Source organism: Leuresthes tenuis, unplaced genomic scaffold, assembly GCF_036924035.1.
Source record: "Leuresthes tenuis unplaced genomic scaffold, fLeuTen1.0.hap1 SCAF_1, whole genome shotgun sequence".
NCBI lineage: Eukaryota > Metazoa > Chordata > Actinopteri > Atheriniformes > Atherinopsidae > Leuresthes > Leuresthes tenuis.
The window spans coordinates 35014852-35036283 of NW_027325355.1; the positions used below are offsets into that span (position 1 = coordinate 35014852).

The 21432-nt window shown below is 43.1% G+C and overlaps 1 long non-coding RNA gene across 1 annotated transcript; it reads right to left on the minus strand.

Annotated features, from left to right (window-relative positions):
- Positions 1–18799: 18799 nt before the first annotated feature.
- LOC140294125 (uncharacterized) lies at positions 18800–20317 on the minus strand. Its single transcript, XR_011912746.1, has 3 exons — positions 20197–20317; positions 20037–20120; positions 18800–19202 (listed from the first exon to the last, which is right to left on the minus strand). It is a non-coding gene; the product is annotated as an uncharacterized lncRNA (long non-coding RNA).
- Positions 20318–21432: the final 1115 nt, after the last annotated feature.

Here is a 21432-nt window from a genome sequence, read left to right on the forward strand (position 1 = left end):
TGGACCAGAAACACAAAATTATCGTGGACCAGAAACGGAACATTACCGTGAAACAGAAACAGAACATTATCGTGGACCAGAAACGGAACATTACCGTGAAACAGAAACCGAACATTATCGTGGACCAGAGATCGAACATTACCGTGGACCAGAGAAAGAACATTACCGTGGACCAGAGACGGAACATTACCGTGAAACAGAAACAGAACATTAGCGTGGACCAGAGACAGAACATTACCGTGAAACAGAAAATTATCATGGACCAGAAACGGAACATTACCGTGAAACAGAACATTATCGTGGACCAGAGACGGAACATTACCGTGGACCAGAGACGGAACATTACCGTGAAACCGAAACAGAACATTATCGTGGACCAGAAACGGAACATTATCGTGGACCAGAGACAGAACATTATCGTGGACCAGAAACGGAAAATTATCGTGAAACCGAACATTATCGTGGACCAGAGACGGAACATTACCGTGAAACAAAAACACAACATTATCGTGGACCACAAACGGAACATTACCGTGAACCAGAGACGGAACGTTACCGTGAAACCGAAACAGAACATTATCGTGGACCACAAACGGAACATTACCGTGAACCAGAGACGGAACGTTACCGTGAAACCGAAACAGAACATTATCGTGGACCAGAAACGGAACATTACCGTGAAACCGAACATTATCGTGGACCAGAGACGGAACATTACCGTGAAACAAGAACACAACATTATCGTGGACCAGAAACGGAACATTACCGTGAACCAGAGACGGAACGTTACCGTGAAACCGAAACAGAACATTATCGTGGACCAGAAACGGAACATTACCGTGAAACCGAAACAGAACATTATCGTGGACCAGAAACGGAACATTACCGTGAAACAGATACACAACATTATCGTGGACCAGAAACGGAACATTACCGTGAAACAGAAACAGAACATTACAGTGGACAAGAGACAGAACATTACCGTGGACCAGAGACAGAACATTACCGTGAAACTGAAACAGAACATTATCGTGGACCAGAAACGGAACATTACCGTGAAACAGAAACACAACATTATCGTGGACCAGAAACAGAACATTACCGTGAAACAGAAACAGAACATTAGCGTGGACCAGAGACAGAACATTACCGTGAAACAGAACATTACCGTGAAACAGAAACACGACATTATCGTGGACCAGAAACGGACCATTACCGTGAAACAGAAACAGAACATTAGCGTGGACCAGAGACAGAACATTACCGTGAAACAGAAAATTATCATGGACAGGAAACGGAACATTACCGTGAAACAGAAACAGAACATTATCGTGGACCAGAGACGGAACATTACCGTGGACCAGAGACGGAACATTACCGTGAAACCGAAAAAGAACATTATCGTGGACCAGAAACGGAACATTACCGTGAAACCGAAGCAGAACCTTATTGTGGACCAGAAACGGAACATTACCGTGAAACAGAAACAGAACATTATCGTGGACCAGAAACGGAACATTACCGTGAAACAGAAACAGAACATTACCGTGGACCAGAGACAGAACATTATCGTGGACCAGAAACGGAACATTACCGTGAAACCGAAACAGAACATTAGCGTGGACCAGAGACAGAACATTACCGTGAAACAGAATATTATCATGGACCAGAAACGGACCATTACCGTGAAACAGAAACAGAACATTACCGTGGACCAGAGACAGAACATTATCGTGGACCAGAGACAGAACATTACCGTGAAACCGAAACAGAACATTATCGTGGACCAGAAACGGAACATTACCGTGAAAATGAAACACAACATTACCGTGGACCAGAAACGGAACATTACCGTGAAACAGAAACAGAACATTATCGTGGACCAGAAGCGGAACATTATCATGGACCAGAGACAGAACATTATCGTGGACCAGAGACGGAACATTACCGTGGACCAGAGACAGAACATTACCGTGAAACGGAAACAGAACATTATCGTGGACCAGAAACGGAACATTACCGTTAAACCGAAATAGAACATTATCGTGGACCAGAAACCGAACATTACCGTGAAACCGAACATTACCGTGTACCAGAGATCGAACATTACCGTGGACCAGAAACAGAACATTATCATGGACCAGAGAAAGAACATTATCGTGGACCAGAAACACAAAATTATCGTGGACCAGAAACGGAACATTACCGTGAAACAGAAACAGAACATTATCGTGGACCAGAAACGGAACATTACCGTGAAACCGAACATTATCGTGGACCAGAGACAGAACATTACCGTGGACCAGAGACAGAACATTACCTTGAAACCGAAACAGAACATTATCGTGAAACCGAAACATAACATTATCGTGGACCAGAAACAGAACATTATTGTGGACCAGAGACAGAACATTATCGTGGACCAGAGACGGAACATTATCGTGGACCAGAGACAGAACATTACCGTGAAACCTAAACAGAACATTATCGTGGACCAGAAACGGAAAATTATCGTGAAACCGAACATTATCGTGGACCAGAGACGGAACATTACCGTGAAACAAAAACACAACATTACCGTGAAACAGAAACAGAACATTACAGTGGACCAGAGACAGAACATTACCGTGGACCAGAGACAGAACATTACCGTGAAACTGAAACAGAACATTATCGTGGACCAGAAACGGAACATTACCGTGAAACAGAAACACAACATTATCGTGGACCAGAAACAGAACATTACCGTGAAACAGAAACAGAACATTAGCGTGGACCAGAGACAGAACATTACCGTGAAACAGAACATTACCGTGAAACAGAAACACGACATTATCGTGGACCAGAAACGGACCATTACCGTGAAACAGAAACAGAACATTAGCGTGGACCAGAGACAGAACATTACCGTGAAACAGAAAATTATCATGGACAGGAAACGGAACATTACCGTGAAACAGAAACAGAACATTATCGTGGACCAGAGACGGAACATTACCGTGGACCAGAGACGGAACATTACCGTGAAACCGAAAAAGAACATTATCGTGGACCAGAAACGGAACATTACCGTGAAACCGAAGCAGAACCTTATTGTGGACCAGAAACGGAACATTACCGTGAAACAGAAACAGAACATTATCGTGGACCAGAAACGGAACATTACCGTGAAACAGAAACAGAACATTACCGTGGACCAGAGACAGAACATTATCGTGGACCAGAAACGGAACATTACCGTGAAACCGAAACAGAACATTAGCGTGGACCAGAGACAGAACATTACCGTGAAACAGAATATTATCATGGACCAGAAACGGACCATTACCGTGAAACAGAAACAGAACATTACCGTGGACCAGAGACAGAACATTATCGTGGACCAGAGACAGAACATTACCGTGAAACCGAAACAGAACATTATCGTGGACCAGAAACGGAACATTACCGTGAAAATGAAACACAACATTACCGTGGACCAGAAACGGAACATTACCGTGAAACAGAAACAGAACATTATCGTGGACCAGAAGCGGAACATTATCATGGACCAGAGACAGAACATTATCGTGGACCAGAGACGGAACATTACCGTGGACCAGAGACAGAACATTACCGTGAAACGGAAACAGAACATTATCGTGGACCAGAAACGGAACATTACCGTTAAACCGAAATAGAACATTATCGTGGACCAGAAACCGAACATTACCGTGAAACCGAACATTACCGTGTACCAGAGATCGAACATTACCGTGGACCAGAAACAGAACATTATCATGGACCAGAGAAAGAACATTATCGTGGACCAGAAACACAAAATTATCGTGGACCAGAAACGGAACATTACCGTGAAACAGAAACAGAACATTATCGTGGACCAGAAACGGAACATTACCGTGAAACCGAACATTATCGTGGACCAGAGACAGAACATTACCGTGGACCAGAGACAGAACATTACCGTGAAACCGAAACAGAACATTATCGTGAAACCGAAACATAACATTATCGTGGACCAGAAACAGAACATTATTGTGGACCAGAGACAGAACATTATCGTGGACCAGAGACGGAACATTATCGTGGACCAGAGACAGAACATTACCGTGAAACCTAAACAGAACATTATCGTGGACCAGAAACGGAAAATTATCGTGAAACCGAACATTATCGTGGACCAGAGACGGAACATTACCGTGAAACAAAAACACAACATTATCGTGGACCACAAACGGAACATTACCGTGAACCAGAAACGGAACGTTACCGTGAAACCGAAACAGAACATTATCGTGGACCACAAACGGAACATTACCGTGAACCAGAGACGGAACGTTACCGTGAAACCGAAACAGAACATTATCGTGGACCAGAAACGGAACATTACCGTGAAACCGAACATTATCGTGGACCAGAGACGGAACATTACCGTGAAACAAGAACACAACATTATCGTGGACCAGAAACGGAACATTACCGTGAACCAGAGACGGAACGTTACCGTGAAACCGAAACAGAACATTATCGTGAAACCGAAACATAACATTATCGTGGACCAGAAACAGAACATTATTGTGGACCAGAGACAGAACATTATCGTGGACCAGAGACGGAACATTATCGTGGACCAGAGACAGAACATTACCGTGAAACCTAAACAGAACATTATCGTGGACCAGAAACGGAAAATTATCGTGAAACCGAACATTATCGTGGACCAGAGACGGAACATTACCGTGAAACAAAAACACAACATTATCGTGGACCACAAACGGAACATTACCGTGAACCAGAAACGGAACGTTACCGTGAAACCGAAACAGAACATTATCGTGGACCAGAAACGGAACATTACCGTGAACCAGAGACGGAACGTTACCGTGAAACCGAAACAGAACATTATCGTGGACCAGAAACGGAACATTACCGTGAAACCGAACATTATCGTGGACCAGAGACGGAACATTACCGTGAAACAAGAACACAACATTATCGTGGACCAGAAACGGAACATTACCGTGAACCAGAGACGGAACGTTACCGTGAAACCGAAACAGAACATTATCGTGGACCAGAAACGGAACATTACCGTGAAACCGAAACAGAACATTATCGTGGACCAGAAACGGAACATTACCGTGAAACAGATACACAACATTATCGTGGACCAGAAACGGAACATTACCGTGAAACAGAAACAGAACATTACAGTGGACCAGAGACAGAACATTACCGTGGACCAGAGACAGAACATTACCGTGAAACTGAAACAGAACATTATCGTGGACCAGAAACGGAACATTACCGTGAAACAGAAACACAACATTATCGTGGACCAGAAACAGAACATTACCGTGAAACAGAAACAGAACATTAGCGTGGACCAGAGACAGAACATTACCGTGAAACAGAACATTACCGTGAAACAGAAACACGACATTATCGTGGACCAGAAACGGACCATTACCGTGAAACAGAAACAGAACATTAGCGTGGACCAGAGACAGAACATTACCGTGAAACAGAAAATTATCATGGACAGGAAACGGAACATTACCGTGAAACAGAAACAGAACATTATCGTGGACCAGAGACGGAACATTACCGTGGACCAGAGACGGAACATTACCGTGAAACCGAAAAAGAACATTATCGTGGACCAGAAACGGAACATTACCGTGAAACCGAAGCAGAACCTTATTGTGGACCAGAAACGGAACATTACCGTGAAACAGAAACAGAACATTATCGTGGACCAGAAACGGAACATTACCGTGAAACAGAAACAGAACATTACCGTGGACCAGAGACAGAACATTATCGTGGACCAGAAACGGAACATTACCGTGAAACCGAAACAGAACATTAGCGTGGACCAGAGACAGAACATTACCGTGAAACAGAATATTATCATGGACCAGAAACGGACCATTACCGTGAAACAGAAACAGAACATTACCGTGGACCAGAGACAGAACATTATCGTGGACCAGAGACAGAACATTACCGTGAAACCGAAACAGAACATTATCGTGGACCAGAAACGGAACATTACCGTGAAAATGAAACACAACATTACCGTGGACCAGAAACGGAACATTACCGTGAAACAGAAACAGAACATTATCGTGGACCAGAAGCGGAACATTATCATGGACCAGAGACAGAACATTATCGTGGACCAGAGACGGAACATTACCGTGGACCAGAGACAGAACATTACCGTGAAACGGAAACAGAACATTATCGTGGACCAGAAACGGAACATTACCGTTAAACCGAAATAGAACATTATCGTGGACCAGAAACGGAACATTACCGTGAAACCGAACATTACCGTGTACCAGAGATCGAACATTACCGTGGACCAGAAACAGAACATTATCATGGACCAGAGAAAGAACATTATCGTGGACCAGAAACACAAAATTATCGTGGACCAGAAACGGAACATTACCGTGAAACAGAAACAGAACATTATCGTGGACCAGAAACGGAACATTACCGTGAAACAGAAACCGAACATTATCGTGGACCAGAGATCGAACATTACCGTGGACCAGAGACAGAACATTACCGTGGACCAGAGACGGAACATTACCATGAAACAGAAACAGAACATTAGCGTGGACCAGAGACAGAACTTTACCGTGAAACAGAAAATTATCATGGACCAGAAACGGAACATTACCGTGAAACAGAACATTATCGTGGACCAGAGACGGAACATTACCGTGGACCAGAGACGGAACATTACCGTGAAACCGAAACAGAACATTATCGTGGACCAGAAACGGAACATTATCGTGGACCAGAGACAGAACATTATCGTGGACAAGAGACGGAACATTATCGTGGACCAGAGACAGAACATTACCGTGAAACCTAAACAGAACATTATCGTGGACCAGAAACGGAACATTACCGTTAAACCGAAACAGAACATTATCGTGGACCAGAAACGGAACATTACCGTGAAACCGAACATTACCGTGTACCAGAGATCGAACATTACCGTGGACCAGAAACAGAACATTATCATGGACCAGAGAAAGAACATTATCGTGGACCAGAAACACAAAATTATCGTGGACCAGAAACGGAACATTACCGTGAAACAGAAACAGAACATTATCGTGGACCAGAAACGGAACATTACCGTGAAACAGAAACCGAACATTATCGTGGACCAGAGATCGAACATTACCGTGGACCAGAGAAAGAACATTACCGTGGACCAGAGACGGAACATTACCGTGAAACAGAAACAGAACATTAGCGTGGACCAGAGACAGAACATTACCGTGAAACAGAAAATTATCATGGACCAGAAACGGAACATTACCGTGAAACAGAACATTATCGTGGACCAGAGACGGAACATTACCGTGGACCAGAGACGGAACATTACCGTGAAACCGAAACAGAACATTATCGTGGACCAGAAACGGAACATTATCGTGGACCAGAGACAGAACATTATCGTGGACCAGAAACGGAAAATTATCGTGAAACCGAACATTATCGTGGACCAGAGACGGAACATTACCGTGAAACAAAAACACAACATTATCGTGGACCACAAACGGAACATTACCGTGAACCAGAGACGGAACGTTACCGTGAAACCGAAACAGAACATTATCGTGGACCACAAACGGAACATTACCGTGAACCAGAGACGGAACGTTACCGTGAAACCGAAACAGAACATTATCGTGGACCAGAAACGGAACATTACCGTGAAACCGAACATTATCGTGGACCAGAGACGGAACATTACCGTGAAACAAGAACACAACATTATCGTGGACCAGAAACGGAACATTACCGTGAACCAGAGACGGAACGTTACCGTGAAACCGAAACAGAACATTATCGTGGACCAGAAACGGAACATTACCGTGAAACCGAAACAGAACATTATCGTGGACCAGAAACGGAACATTACCGTGAAACAGATACACAACATTATCGTGGACCAGAAACGGAACATTACCGTGAAACAGAAACAGAACATTACAGTGGACAAGAGACAGAACATTACCGTGGACCAGAGACAGAACATTACCGTGAAACTGAAACAGAACATTATCGTGGACCAGAAACGGAACATTACCGTGAAACAGAAACACAACATTATCGTGGACCAGAAACAGAACATTACCGTGAAACAGAAACAGAACATTAGCGTGGACCAGAGACAGAACATTACCGTGAAACAGAACATGACCGTGAAACAGAAACACGACATTATCGTGGACCAGAAACGGACCATTACCGTGAAACAGAAACAGAACATTAGCGTGGACCAGAGACAGAACATTACCGTGAAACAGAAAATTATCATGGACAGGAAACGGAACATTACCGTGAAACAGAAACAGAACATTATCGTGGACCAGAGACGGAACATTACCGTGGACCAGAGACGGAACATTACCGTGAAACCGAAAAAGAACATTATCGTGGACCAGAAACGGAACATTACCGTGAAACCGAAGCAGAACCTTATTGTGGACCAGAAACGGAACATTACCGTGAAACAGAAACAGAACATTATCGTGGACCAGAAACGGAACATTACCGTGAAACAGAAACAGAACATTACCGTGGACCAGAGACAGAACATTATCGTGGACCAGAAACGGAACATTACCGTGAAACCGAAACAGAACATTAGCGTGGACCAGAGACAGAACATTACCGTGAAACAGAATATTATCATGGACCAGAAACGGACCATTACCGTGAAACAGAAACAGAACATTACCGTGGACCAGAGACAGAACATTATCGTGGACCAGAGACAGAACATTACCGTGAAACCGAAACAGAACATTATCGTGGACCAGAAACGGAACATTACCGTGAAACAGAAACAGAACATTATCGTGGACCAGAAGCGGAACATTATCATGGACCAGAGACAGAACATTATCGTGGACCAGAGACGGAACATTACCGTGGACCAGAGACAGAACATTACCGTGAAACGGAAACAGAACATTATCGTGGACCAGAAACGGAACATTACCGTTAAACCGAAATAGAACATTATCGTGGACCAGAAACCGAACATTACCGTGAAACCGAACATTACCGTGTACCAGAGACAGAACATTACCGTGAAACCGAAACAGAACATTATCGTGGACCAGAAACGGAACATTACCGTGAAACAGAAACAGAACATTATCGTGGACCAGAAGCGGAACATTATCATGGACCAGAGACAGAACATTATCGTGGACCAGAGACGGAACATTACCGTGGACCAGAGACAGAACATTACCGTGAAACGGAAACAGAACATTATCGTGGACCAGAAACGGAACATTACCGTTAAACCGAAATAGAACATTATCGTGGACCAGAAACCGAACATTACCGTGAAACCGAACATTACCGTGTACCAGAGATCGAACATTACCGTGGACCAGAAACAGAACATTATCATGGACCAGAGAAAGAACATTATCGTGGACCAGAAACACAAAATTATCGTGGACCAGAAACGGAACATTACCGTGAAACAGAAACAGAACATTATCGTGGACCAGAAACGGAACATTACCGTGAAACCGAACATTATCGTGGACCAGAGACAGAACATTACCGTGGACCAGAGACAGAACATTACCGTGAAACCGAAACAGAACATTATCGTGAAACCGAAACATAACATTATCGTGGACCAGAAACAGAACATTATTGTGGACCAGAGACAGAACATTATCGTGGACCAGAGACGGAACATTATCGTGGACCAGAGACAGAACATTACCGTGAAACCTAAACAGAACATTATCGTGGACCAGAAACGGAAAATTATCGTGAAACCGAACATTATCGTGGACCAGAGACGGAACATTACCGTGAAACAAAAACACAACATTACCGTGAAACAGAAACAGAACATTACAGTGGACCAGAGACAGAACATTACCGTGGACCAGAGACAGAACATTACCGTGAAACTGAAACAGAACATTATCGTGGACCAGAAACGGAACATTACCGTGAAACAGAAACACAACATTATCGTGGACCAGAAACAGAACATTACCGTGAAACAGAAACAGAACATTAGCGTGGACCAGAGACAGAACATTACCGTGAAACAGAACATTACCGTGAAACAGAAACACGACATTATCGTGAACCAGAAACGGACCATTACCGTGAAACAGAAACAGAACATTAGCGTGGACCAGAGACAGAACATTACCGTGAAACAGAAAATTATCATGGACAGGAAACGGAACATTACCGTGAAACAGAAACAGAACATTATCGTGGACCAGAGACGGAACATTACCGTGGACCAGAGACGGAACATTACCGTGAAACCGAAAAAGAACATTATCGTGGACCAGAAACGGAACATTACCGTGAAACCGAAGCAGAACCTTATTGTGGACCAGAAACGGAACATTACCGTGAAACAGAAACAGAACATTATCGTGGACCAGAAACGGAACATTACCGTGAAACAGAAACAGAACATTACCGTGGACCAGAGACAGAACATTATCGTGGACCAGAAACGGAACATTACCGTGAAACCGAAACAGAACATTAGCGTGGACCAGAGACAGAACATTACCGTGAAACAGAATATTATCATGGACCAGAAACGGACCATTACCGTGAAACAGAAACAGAACATTACCGTGGACCAGAGACAGAACATTATCGTGGACCAGAGACAGAACATTACCGTGAAACCGAAACAGAACATTATCGTGGACCAGAAACGGAACATTACCGTGAAAATGAAACACAACATTACCGTGGACCAGAAACGGAACATTACCGTGAAACAGAAACAGAACATTATCGTGGACCAGAAGCGGAACATTATCATGGACCAGAGACAGAACATTATCGTGGACCAGAGACGGAACATTACCGTGGACCAGAGACAGAACATTACCGTGAAACGGAAACAGAACATTATCGTGGACCAGAAACGGAACATTACCGTTAAACCGAAATAGAACATTATCGTGGACCAGAAACCGAACATTACCGTGAAACCGAACATTACCGTGTACCAGAGATCGAACATTACCGTGGACCAGAAACAGAACATTATCATGGACCAGAGAAAGAACATTATCGTGGACCAGAAACACAAAATTATCGTGGACCAGAAACGGAACATTACCGTGAAACAGAAACAGAACATTATCGTGGACCAGAAACGGAACATTACCGTGAAACCGAACATTATCGTGGACCAGAGACAGAACATTACCGTGGACCAGAGACAGAACATTACCGTGAAACCGAAACAGAACATTATCGTGAAACCGAAACATAACATTATCGTGGACCAGAAACAGAACATTATTGTGGACCAGAGACAGAACATTATCGTGGACCAGAGACGGAACATTATCGTGGACCAGAGACAGAACATTACCGTGAAACCTAAACAGAACATTATCGTGGACCAGAAACGGAAAATTATCGTGAAACCGAACATTATCGTGGACCAGAGACGGAACATTACCGTGAAACAAAAACACAACATTATCGTGGACCACAAACGGAACATTACCGTGAACCAGAAACGGAACGTTACCGTGAAACCGAAACAGAACATTATCGTGGACCACAAACGGAACATTACCGTGAACCAGAGACGGAACGTTACCGTGAAACCGAAACAGAACATTATCGTGGACCAGAAACGGAACATTACCGTGAAACCGAACATTATCGTGGACCAGAGACGGAACATTACCGTGAAACAAGAACACAACATTATCGTGGACCAGAAACGGAACATTACCGTGAACCAGAGACGGAACGTTACCGTGAAACCGAAACAGAACATTATCGTGGACCAGAAACGGAACATTACCGTGAAACCGAAACAGAACATTATCGTGGACCAGAAACGGAACATTACCGTGAAACAGATACACAACATTATCGTGGACCAGAAACGGAACATTACCGTGAAACAGAAACAGAACATTACAGTGGACCAGAGACAGAACATTACCGTGGACCAGAGACAGAACATTACCGTGAAACTGAAACAGAACATTATCGTGGACAAGAAACGGAACATTACCGTGAAACAGAAACACAACATTATCGTGGACCAGAAACAGAACATTACCGTGAAACAGAAACAGAACATTAGCGTGGACCAGAGACAGAACATTACCGTGAAACAGAACATTACCGTGAAACAGAAACACGACATTATCGTGGACCAGAAACGGACCATTACCGTGAAACAGAAACAGAACATTAGCGTGGACCAGAGACAGAACATTACCGTGAAACAGAAAATTATCATGGACAGGAAACGGAACATTACCGTGAAACAGAAACAGAACATTATCGTGGACCAGAGACGGAACATTACCGTGGACCAGAGACGGAACATTACCGTGAAACCGAAAAAGAACATTATCGTGGACCAGAAACGGAACATTACCGTGAAACCGAAGCAGAACCTTATTGTGGACCAGAAACGGAACATTACCGTGAAACAGAAACAGAACATTATCGTGGACCAGAAACGGAACATTACCGTGAAACCGAAACAGAACATTATCGTGGACCAGAAACGGAACATTACCGTGAAACCGAAACAGAACATTATCGTGGACCAGAAACGGAACATTACCGTGAAACAGATACACAACATTATCGTGGACCAGAAACGGAACATTACCGTGAAACAGAAACAGAACATTACAGTGGACCAGAGACAGAACATTACCGTGGACCAGAGACAGAACATTACCGTGAAACTGAAACAGAACATTATCGTGGACCAGAAACGGAACATTACCGTGAAACAGAAACACAACATTATCGTGGACCAGAAACAGAACATTACCGTGAAACAGAAACAGAACATTAGCGTGGACCAGAGACAGAACATTACCGTGAAACAGAACATTACCGTGAAACAGAAACACGACATTATCGTGGACCAGAAACGGACCATTACCGTGAAACAGAAACAGAACATTAGCGTGGACCAGAGACAGAACATTACCGTGAAACAGAAAATTATCATGGACAGGAAACGGAACATTACCGTGAAACAGAAACAGAACATTATCGTGGACCAGAGACGGAACATTACCGTGGACCAGAGACGGAACATTACCGTGAAACCGAAAAAGAACATTATCGTGGACCAGAAACGGAACATTACCGTGAAACCGAAGCAGAACCTTATTGTGGACCAGAAACGGAACATTACCGTGAAACAGAAACAGAACATTATCGTGGACCAGAAACGGAACATTACCGTGAAACAGAAACAGAACATTACCGTGGACCAGAGACAGAACATTATCGTGGACCAGAAACGGAACATTACCGTGAAACCGAAACAGAACATTAGCGTGGACCAGAGACAGAACATTACCGTGAAACAGAATATTATCATGGACCAGAAACGGACCATTACCGTGAAACAGAAACAGAACATTACCGTGGACCAGAGACAGAACATTATCGTGGACCAGAGACAGAACATTACCGTGAAACCGAAACAGAACATTATCGTGGACCAGAAACGGAACATTACCGTGAAAATGAAACACAACATTACCGTGGACCAGAAACGGAACATTACCGTGAAACAGAAACAGAACATTATCGTGGACCAGAAGCGGAACATTATCATGGACCAGAGACAGAACATTATCGTGGACCAGAGACGGAACATTACCGTGGACCAGAGACAGAACATTACCGTGAAACGGAAACAGAACATTATCGTGGACCAGAAACGGAACATTACCGTTAAACCGAAATAGAACATTATCGTGGACCAGAAACGGAACATTACCGTGAAACCGAACATTACCGTGTACCAGAGATCGAACATTACCGTGGACCAGAAACAGAACATTATCATGGACCAGAGAAAGAACATTATCGTGGACCAGAAACACAAAATTATCGTGGACCAGAAACGGAACATTACCGTGAAACAGAAACAGAACATTATCGTGGACCAGAAACGGAACATTACCGTGAAACAGAAACCGAACATTATCGTGGACCAGAGATCGAACATTACCGTGGACCAGAGACAGAACATTACCGTGGACCAGAGACGGAACATTACCATGAAACAGAAACAGAACATTAGCGTGGACCAGAGACAGAACTTTACCGTGAAACAGAAAATTATCATGGACCAGAAACGGAACATTACCGTGAAACAGAACATTATCGTGGACCAGAGACGGAACATTACCGTGGACCAGAGACGGAACATTACCGTGAAACCGAAACAGAACATTATCGTGGACCAGAAACGGAACATTATCGTGGACCAGAGACAGAACATTATCGTGGACAAGAGACGGAACATTATCATGGACCAGAGACAGAACATTACCGTGAAACCTAAACAGAACATTATCGTGGACCAGAAACGGAACATTACCGTTAAACCGAAACAGAACATTATCGTGGACCAGAAACGGAACATTACCGTGAAACCGAACATTACCGTGTACCAGAGATCGAACATTACCGTGGACCAGAAACAGAACATTATCATGGACCAGAGAAAGAACATTATCGTGGACCAGAAACACAAAATTATCGTGGACCAGAAACGGAACATTACCGTGAAACAGAAACAGAACATTATCGTGGACCAGAAACGGAACATTACCGTGAAACAGAAACCGAACATTATCGTGGACCAGAGATCGAACATTACCGTGGACCAGAGAAAGAACATTACCGTGGACCAGAGACGGAACATTACCGTGAAACAGAAACAGAACATTAGCGTGGACCAGAGACAGAACATTACCGTGAAACAGAAAATTATCATGGACCAGAAACGGAACATTACCGTGAAACAGAACATTATCGTGGACCAGAGACGGAACATTACCGTGGACCAGAGACGGAACATTACCGTGAAACCGAAACAGAACATTATCGTGGACCAGAAACGGAACATTATCGTGGACCAGAGACAGAACATTATCGTGGACAAGAGACGGAACATTATCGTGGACCAGAGACAGAACATTACCGTGAAACCTAAACAGAACATTATCGTGGACCAGAAACGGAACATTATCGTGAAACCGAACATTATCGTGTACCAGAGACGGAACATTACCGTGAAAAAGAAACAGAACATTACCGTGGACCAGAGACAGAACATTACCGTGGACCAGAGACAGAACATTACCGTGAAACCGAAACAGAACATTATCGTGGACCAGAAACGGAACATTATCATGGACCAGAGACAGAACATTATCGTGGACCAAAGACGGAACATTATCGTGGACCAGAGACGGAACATTACCGTGAAACCGAACATTATCGTGGACCAGAGACAGAACATTACCGTGAAACCGAAACAGAACATTATCGTGGACCAGAAACGGAACATTACCGTGAAACAGAAACGGAACATTACCGTGGACCAGACACAGAACATTATCGTGGACAAGAGACAGAACATTACCGTGAAACCGAAACAGAACATTATCGTGGACCAGAAACGGAACATTACCGTGAAACAGAAACACAACATTAGCGTGGACCAGAGACAGAACATTACCGTGAAACAGAACATTATCATGGACCAGAAACGGAACATTACCGTGAAACAGAGACGGAACATTACCGTGGACCAGAGACGGAACGTTACCATGAAGCCGAAACAGAATATTATCGTGGACCAGAAACGGAACATTACCGTGAAACAGATACACAACATTATCGTGGACCAGAAATGGAACATTACCGTGAAACAGATACACAACATTATCGTGGACCAGAAATGGAACATTACCGTGAAACCGAACATTATCGTGGACCAGAGACAGAACATTACCGTGGACCAGAGACAGAACATTACCGTGAAACCGAAACAGAACATTATCGTGAAACCGAAACATAACATTATCGTGGACCAGAAACAGAACATTATTGTGGACCAGAGACAGAACATTATCGTGGACCAGAGACGGAACATTATCGTGGACCAGAGACACAACATTACCGTGAAACCTAAACAGAACATTATCGTGGACCAGAAACGGAACATTATCGTGAAACCGAACATTATCGTGGACCAGAGACGGAACATTACCGTGAAACAAAAACACAACATTATCGTGGACCAGAAACGGAACATTACCGTGAACCAGAGACGGAACGTTACCGTGAAACCGAAACAGAACATTATCGTGGACCAGAAACGGAACATTACCGTGAAACCGAACATTATCGTGGACCAGAGACGGAACATTACCGTGAAACAAAAACACAACATTATCGTGGACCAGAAACGGAACATTACCGTGAACCAGAGACGGAACGTTACCGTGAAACCGAAACAGAACATTATCGTGGACCAGAAACGGAACATTACCGTGAAACCGAAACAGAACATTATCGTGGACCAGAAACGGAACATTACCGTGAAACAGATACACAACATTATCGTGGACCAGAAACGGAACATTACCGTGAAACAGAAACAGAACATTACAGTGGACCAGAGACAGAACATTACCGTGGACCAGAGACAGAACATTACCGTGAAACTGAAACAGAACATTATCGTGGACCAGAAACGGAACATTACCGTGAAACAGAAACACAACATTATCGTGGACCAGAAACAGAACATTACCGTGAAACAGAAACAGAACATTAGCGTGGACCAGAGACAGAACATTACCGTGAAACAGAACATTACCGTGAAACAGAAACACAACATTATCGTGGACCAGAAACGGACCATTACCGTGAAACAGAAACAGAACATTAGCGTGGACCAGAGACAGAACATTACCGTGAAACAGAAAGTTATCATGGACAGGAAACGGAACATTACCGTGAAACAGAAACAGAACATTATCGTGGACCAGAGACGGAACATTACCGTGGACCAGAGACGGAACATTACCGTGAAACCGAAAAAGAACATTATCGTGGACCAGAAACGGAACATTACCGTGAAACCGAAACAGAACATTATCGTGGACCAAAAACGGAACATTACCGTGAAACAGAAACAGAACATTATCGTGGACCAGAAACGGAACATTACCGTGAAACAGAAACAGAACATTACCGTCGACCAGAGACAGAACATTATCGTGGACCAGAAACGGAACATTACCGTGAAACCGAAACAGAACATTAGCGTGGACCAGAGACAGAACATTACCGTGAAACAGAATATTATCATGGACCAGAAACGGACCATTACCGTGAAACAGAAACAGAACATTACCGTGGACCAGAGACAGAACATTATCGTGGACCAGAGACAGAACATTACCGTGAAACCGAAACAGAACATTATCGTGGACCAGAAACGGAACATTACCGTGAAACAGAAACACAACATTACCGTGGACCAGAAACGGAACATTACCGTGAAACAGAAACAGAACATTATCGTGGACCAGAAACGGAACATTACCGTGAAACAGAAACACAAAATTATCATGGACCAGAAACGGAACATTACCGTGAAACAGAAACAGAACATTATCGTGGACCAGAGACGGAACATTACCGTGAAACCGAACATTATCGTGGACCAGAGATCGAACATTATCGTGGACCAGAGACAGTACATTACCGTGGACCAGAGACAGAACATTACCGTGGACCAGAGACAGAACATTACCGTGGACCAAAGACAGAACATTATCGTGGACCAGAGACAGAACATTACCGTGAAACCTAAACAGAACATTATCGTGGACCAGAAACGGAACATTATCGTGAAACCGAACATTACCGTGGACCAGAGACAGAACATTACCGTGGACCAGAGACAGAACATTACCGTGAAACCGAACATTACCGTGAAACCGAACATTATCGTGGACCAGAGACGGAACATTACCGTGAAATAGAAACAGAACATTACCATTGACCAGAGACAGAACATTACCGTGAAACGGAAACAGAACATTATCGTGGACCAGAAATGGAACATTGCCGTGAAACAGAAACACAACATTATCGTGGACCAGAAACGGAACATTACTGTGGACCAGAGACAGAACATTACCGTGGACCAGAGACAGAACATTACCGTGGACCAGAGACAGAACATTAACGTGAAACCGAAACAGAACATTATCGTGGACCAGAAGCGGAACATTATCATGGACCAGAGACAGAACATTATCGTGGACCAGAGACGGAACATTACCGTGGACCAGAGACAGAACATTACCGTGAAACGGAAACAGAACATTATCGTGGACCAGAAACGGAACATTACCGTTAAACCGAAACAGAACATTATCGTGGACCAGAAACGGAACATTACCGTGAAACCGAACATTACCGTGTACCAGAGATCGAACATTACCGTGGACCAGAAACAGAACATTATCATGGACCAGAGAAAGAACATTATCGTGGACCAGAAACACAAAATTATCGTGGACCAGAAACGGAACATTACCGTGAAACAGAAACAGAACATTATCGTGGACCAGAAACGGAACATTACCGTGAAACAGAAACCGAACATTATCGTGGACCAGAGATCGAACATTACCGTGGACCAGAGACAGAACATTACCGTGGACCAGAGACGGAACATTACCGTGGACCAGAGACAGAACATTACCGTGGACCAGAGACAGAACATTACCGTGGACAGAATATATGTAGAAAATACACATCGGCAACAATGTAATTTTTTATGACATAAAATGAATACACAAAAATAGACATTTAGTTAAAGTCCATTTAGTTTATTCTTTATAGGAACAAATAACATGTTTATTTGTTTAAAGACTTCAACAGGAATCAACACGTTAAGGCAGAAATAATAAATAGATATATATATTATCTAATCTGATAACTTTTTAAGAGGTTATGCTTATTTTCCTGCTTAATAATTTACTTTTTGTTCTATAATACAAAAAATATAATTCCAGAAAATAAAGATATGATTGTTAAATAGAAATAAAAAAAATTACACAGTTGGAATAAACAGCGTAAACCGGAAGTCGTGGAATCCTGAAGACTGCTTTGAAGAAGCTGCTTTCACTCTTTCAGGATGTCGGGAATGAACTCCTGGGCGTCTTTTAGTTCGTCCTTCCACTCCTGCGGGATGCCTCCTCCGCTGTAGCCGGCCCCGGCCCCCAGCAGGGCCCCGAGCGCAGCCCCGCGGTTACAGTTTTCACCTGGAGAGAAAGGAACAGAGATGGAAGATAGTCCAGTGAGACCAGTGCGAAGGTCAGCCCATAGTTTTGCACTGTTGAAATACACAATCAGTACCAGCTTCATGTAGTTAAAGAGAAGAAGTTATCGGTTATTAGCTGAAATATCCTCCAAAATATCCTTCCAACTTTAGTTTCTAACTGGAATATGTTTTAAATTTCCTTCCCCACAGGAATCCAAACATGTTGGGAAAACCAGTAAAGAACCAGTTTCTGCTGCTGGTGGAACTGGTTCGGTTCTCCAGACTCAGACCTGGAACAAACCAACATGTTGGGAAACCCAGTAAAGGCCCAGTTTCTGCTGCTGGTGGAACTGGTTCTGTTCTCCAGAGTCAGACCTGGAACAAACCAACATGTTGGGAAACCCAGTAAAGAACCAGTTTCTGCTGCTGGTGGAACTGGTTCGGTTCTCCAGAGTCAGACCTGGAACAAACCAACATGTTGGGAAACCCAGTAAAGGCCCAGTTTCTGCTGCTGGTGGAACTGGTTCGGTTCTCCAGAGTCAGACCTGGAACAAACCAACATGTTGGGAAACCCAGTAAAGAACCAGTTTCTGCTGCTGGTGGAACTGGTTCGGTTCTCCAGAACAAAAAAAAAAAGTTTTGTTTTGTTGTTTTTCAGAAGTTTGGCGGCTGCATTTCGTACAGTCGAACTCTCAAAGTTACTTTAGCCTTCCTGAGAAGACGTTTCTCATCCTTTCTTAAATTAAAGGCAGATTCTGTGAGACTAATCTTTCTTTTTGGGTGTTTGTTTCGGTGAATAAAGGGAAACAATGGTGTCAAAAGCTTCTGGTCTAACCTCCACAGTTGGTGTTTGCCAGGATTCCTCCTTTAGGGTCGTCATGAAACTCGTGAGCGAGGTAGAACAAGCTGGACAGCGCACCTGTGGATTCAACAAACACAGGTAAGAGTCTGTTCCCTTCGTATCTTTTCCATGTAAAACCAAACCAGATGCTGACCTTTGTTGTAGCAGGCCAGACCCAGGTAGTTCACAGCGCTCTGGTGGACCTTCAGTCTCTCCTCAGAAGACACAGGAAACCTAAACCATCAGTTATACACCGTCACTTTTATGGGTTAGCAGAAAATCCTGTTTGTACTGTTAATTTATCTGTTTGTACTGTTAATTTATCCGTTTGTACTGTTAATTTATCCGTTTGTACTGTTAATGTATCAGTTTGTACTGTTAATTTATCCGTTTGTACTGTTAATTTATACGTTTGTACTGTTAATTTATCCGTTTGTACTGTTAATGTATCCGTTTGTACTGTTAATTTATCCGTTGGTACTGTTAATTTATCCGTTTGTACTGGTAATTTATCCGTTTGTACTGTTAATTTATCCGTTTGTACTGTTAATTTATCCGTTTGTACTGTTAATTTATCCGTTTGTACTGTTAATTTATCCGTTTGTACTGTTAATTTATCCGTTTGTACTGTTAATTCATCCGTTGGTACTGTTAATTTATGCGTTTGTACTGTTAATTTATCCGTTGGTACTGTTAATTTATGCGTTTGTACTGTTAATTTATCCGTTTGTACTGTTAAGTTATTCGTTGGTACTGTTAATTTATGCGTTTGTACTGTTAATTTATGCGTTTGTACTGTTAATTTATCCGTTTGTACTGTTAATTTATCCGTTTGTTAAAGGGGAAGTTATTTCCTTATATATGGACCTTATTTCTGGCATGAAATACGTTCATCTACTCACTGAGAACAGTTTGGTGAAAGTCGGCGTCCTTCGGAAGATATTTAGATAACTGGAGATCCATATAACGGAGTGAACGGGGCTTAGACGATGCAGCCTCTAAATAAGGCATTATCTGTCTTTATTTCACCAATACTTTAAGAAGAATGAATGAACGAACGTGTGCTATAGCTCTGTTAGCTCATAGCTGCTGTGTTGTTGTTATTGGCAGCTATCGGGGTCTTATTGAGGACTTTCTACACAGAATAGATAAACGTATTTTATGCCAGAAATAAGGTCCAAGTTTTATAAAAAATAAACATCCCCTTTAAAGAGGATTTCAGAAGACGGTTTCAAGCTACTGAGCTTCATCCACAATGAGTCAATGTGGAGAGGTGGTGCTTATTTAATGGCAGGTGGTGCTTATTTAATGGCAGGTGGTGCTAATTTAATGGCAGGTGTTGCTTATTTAATGCCAGTTGGCGCTTATTTTATGGCAGGTGGCGCTTATT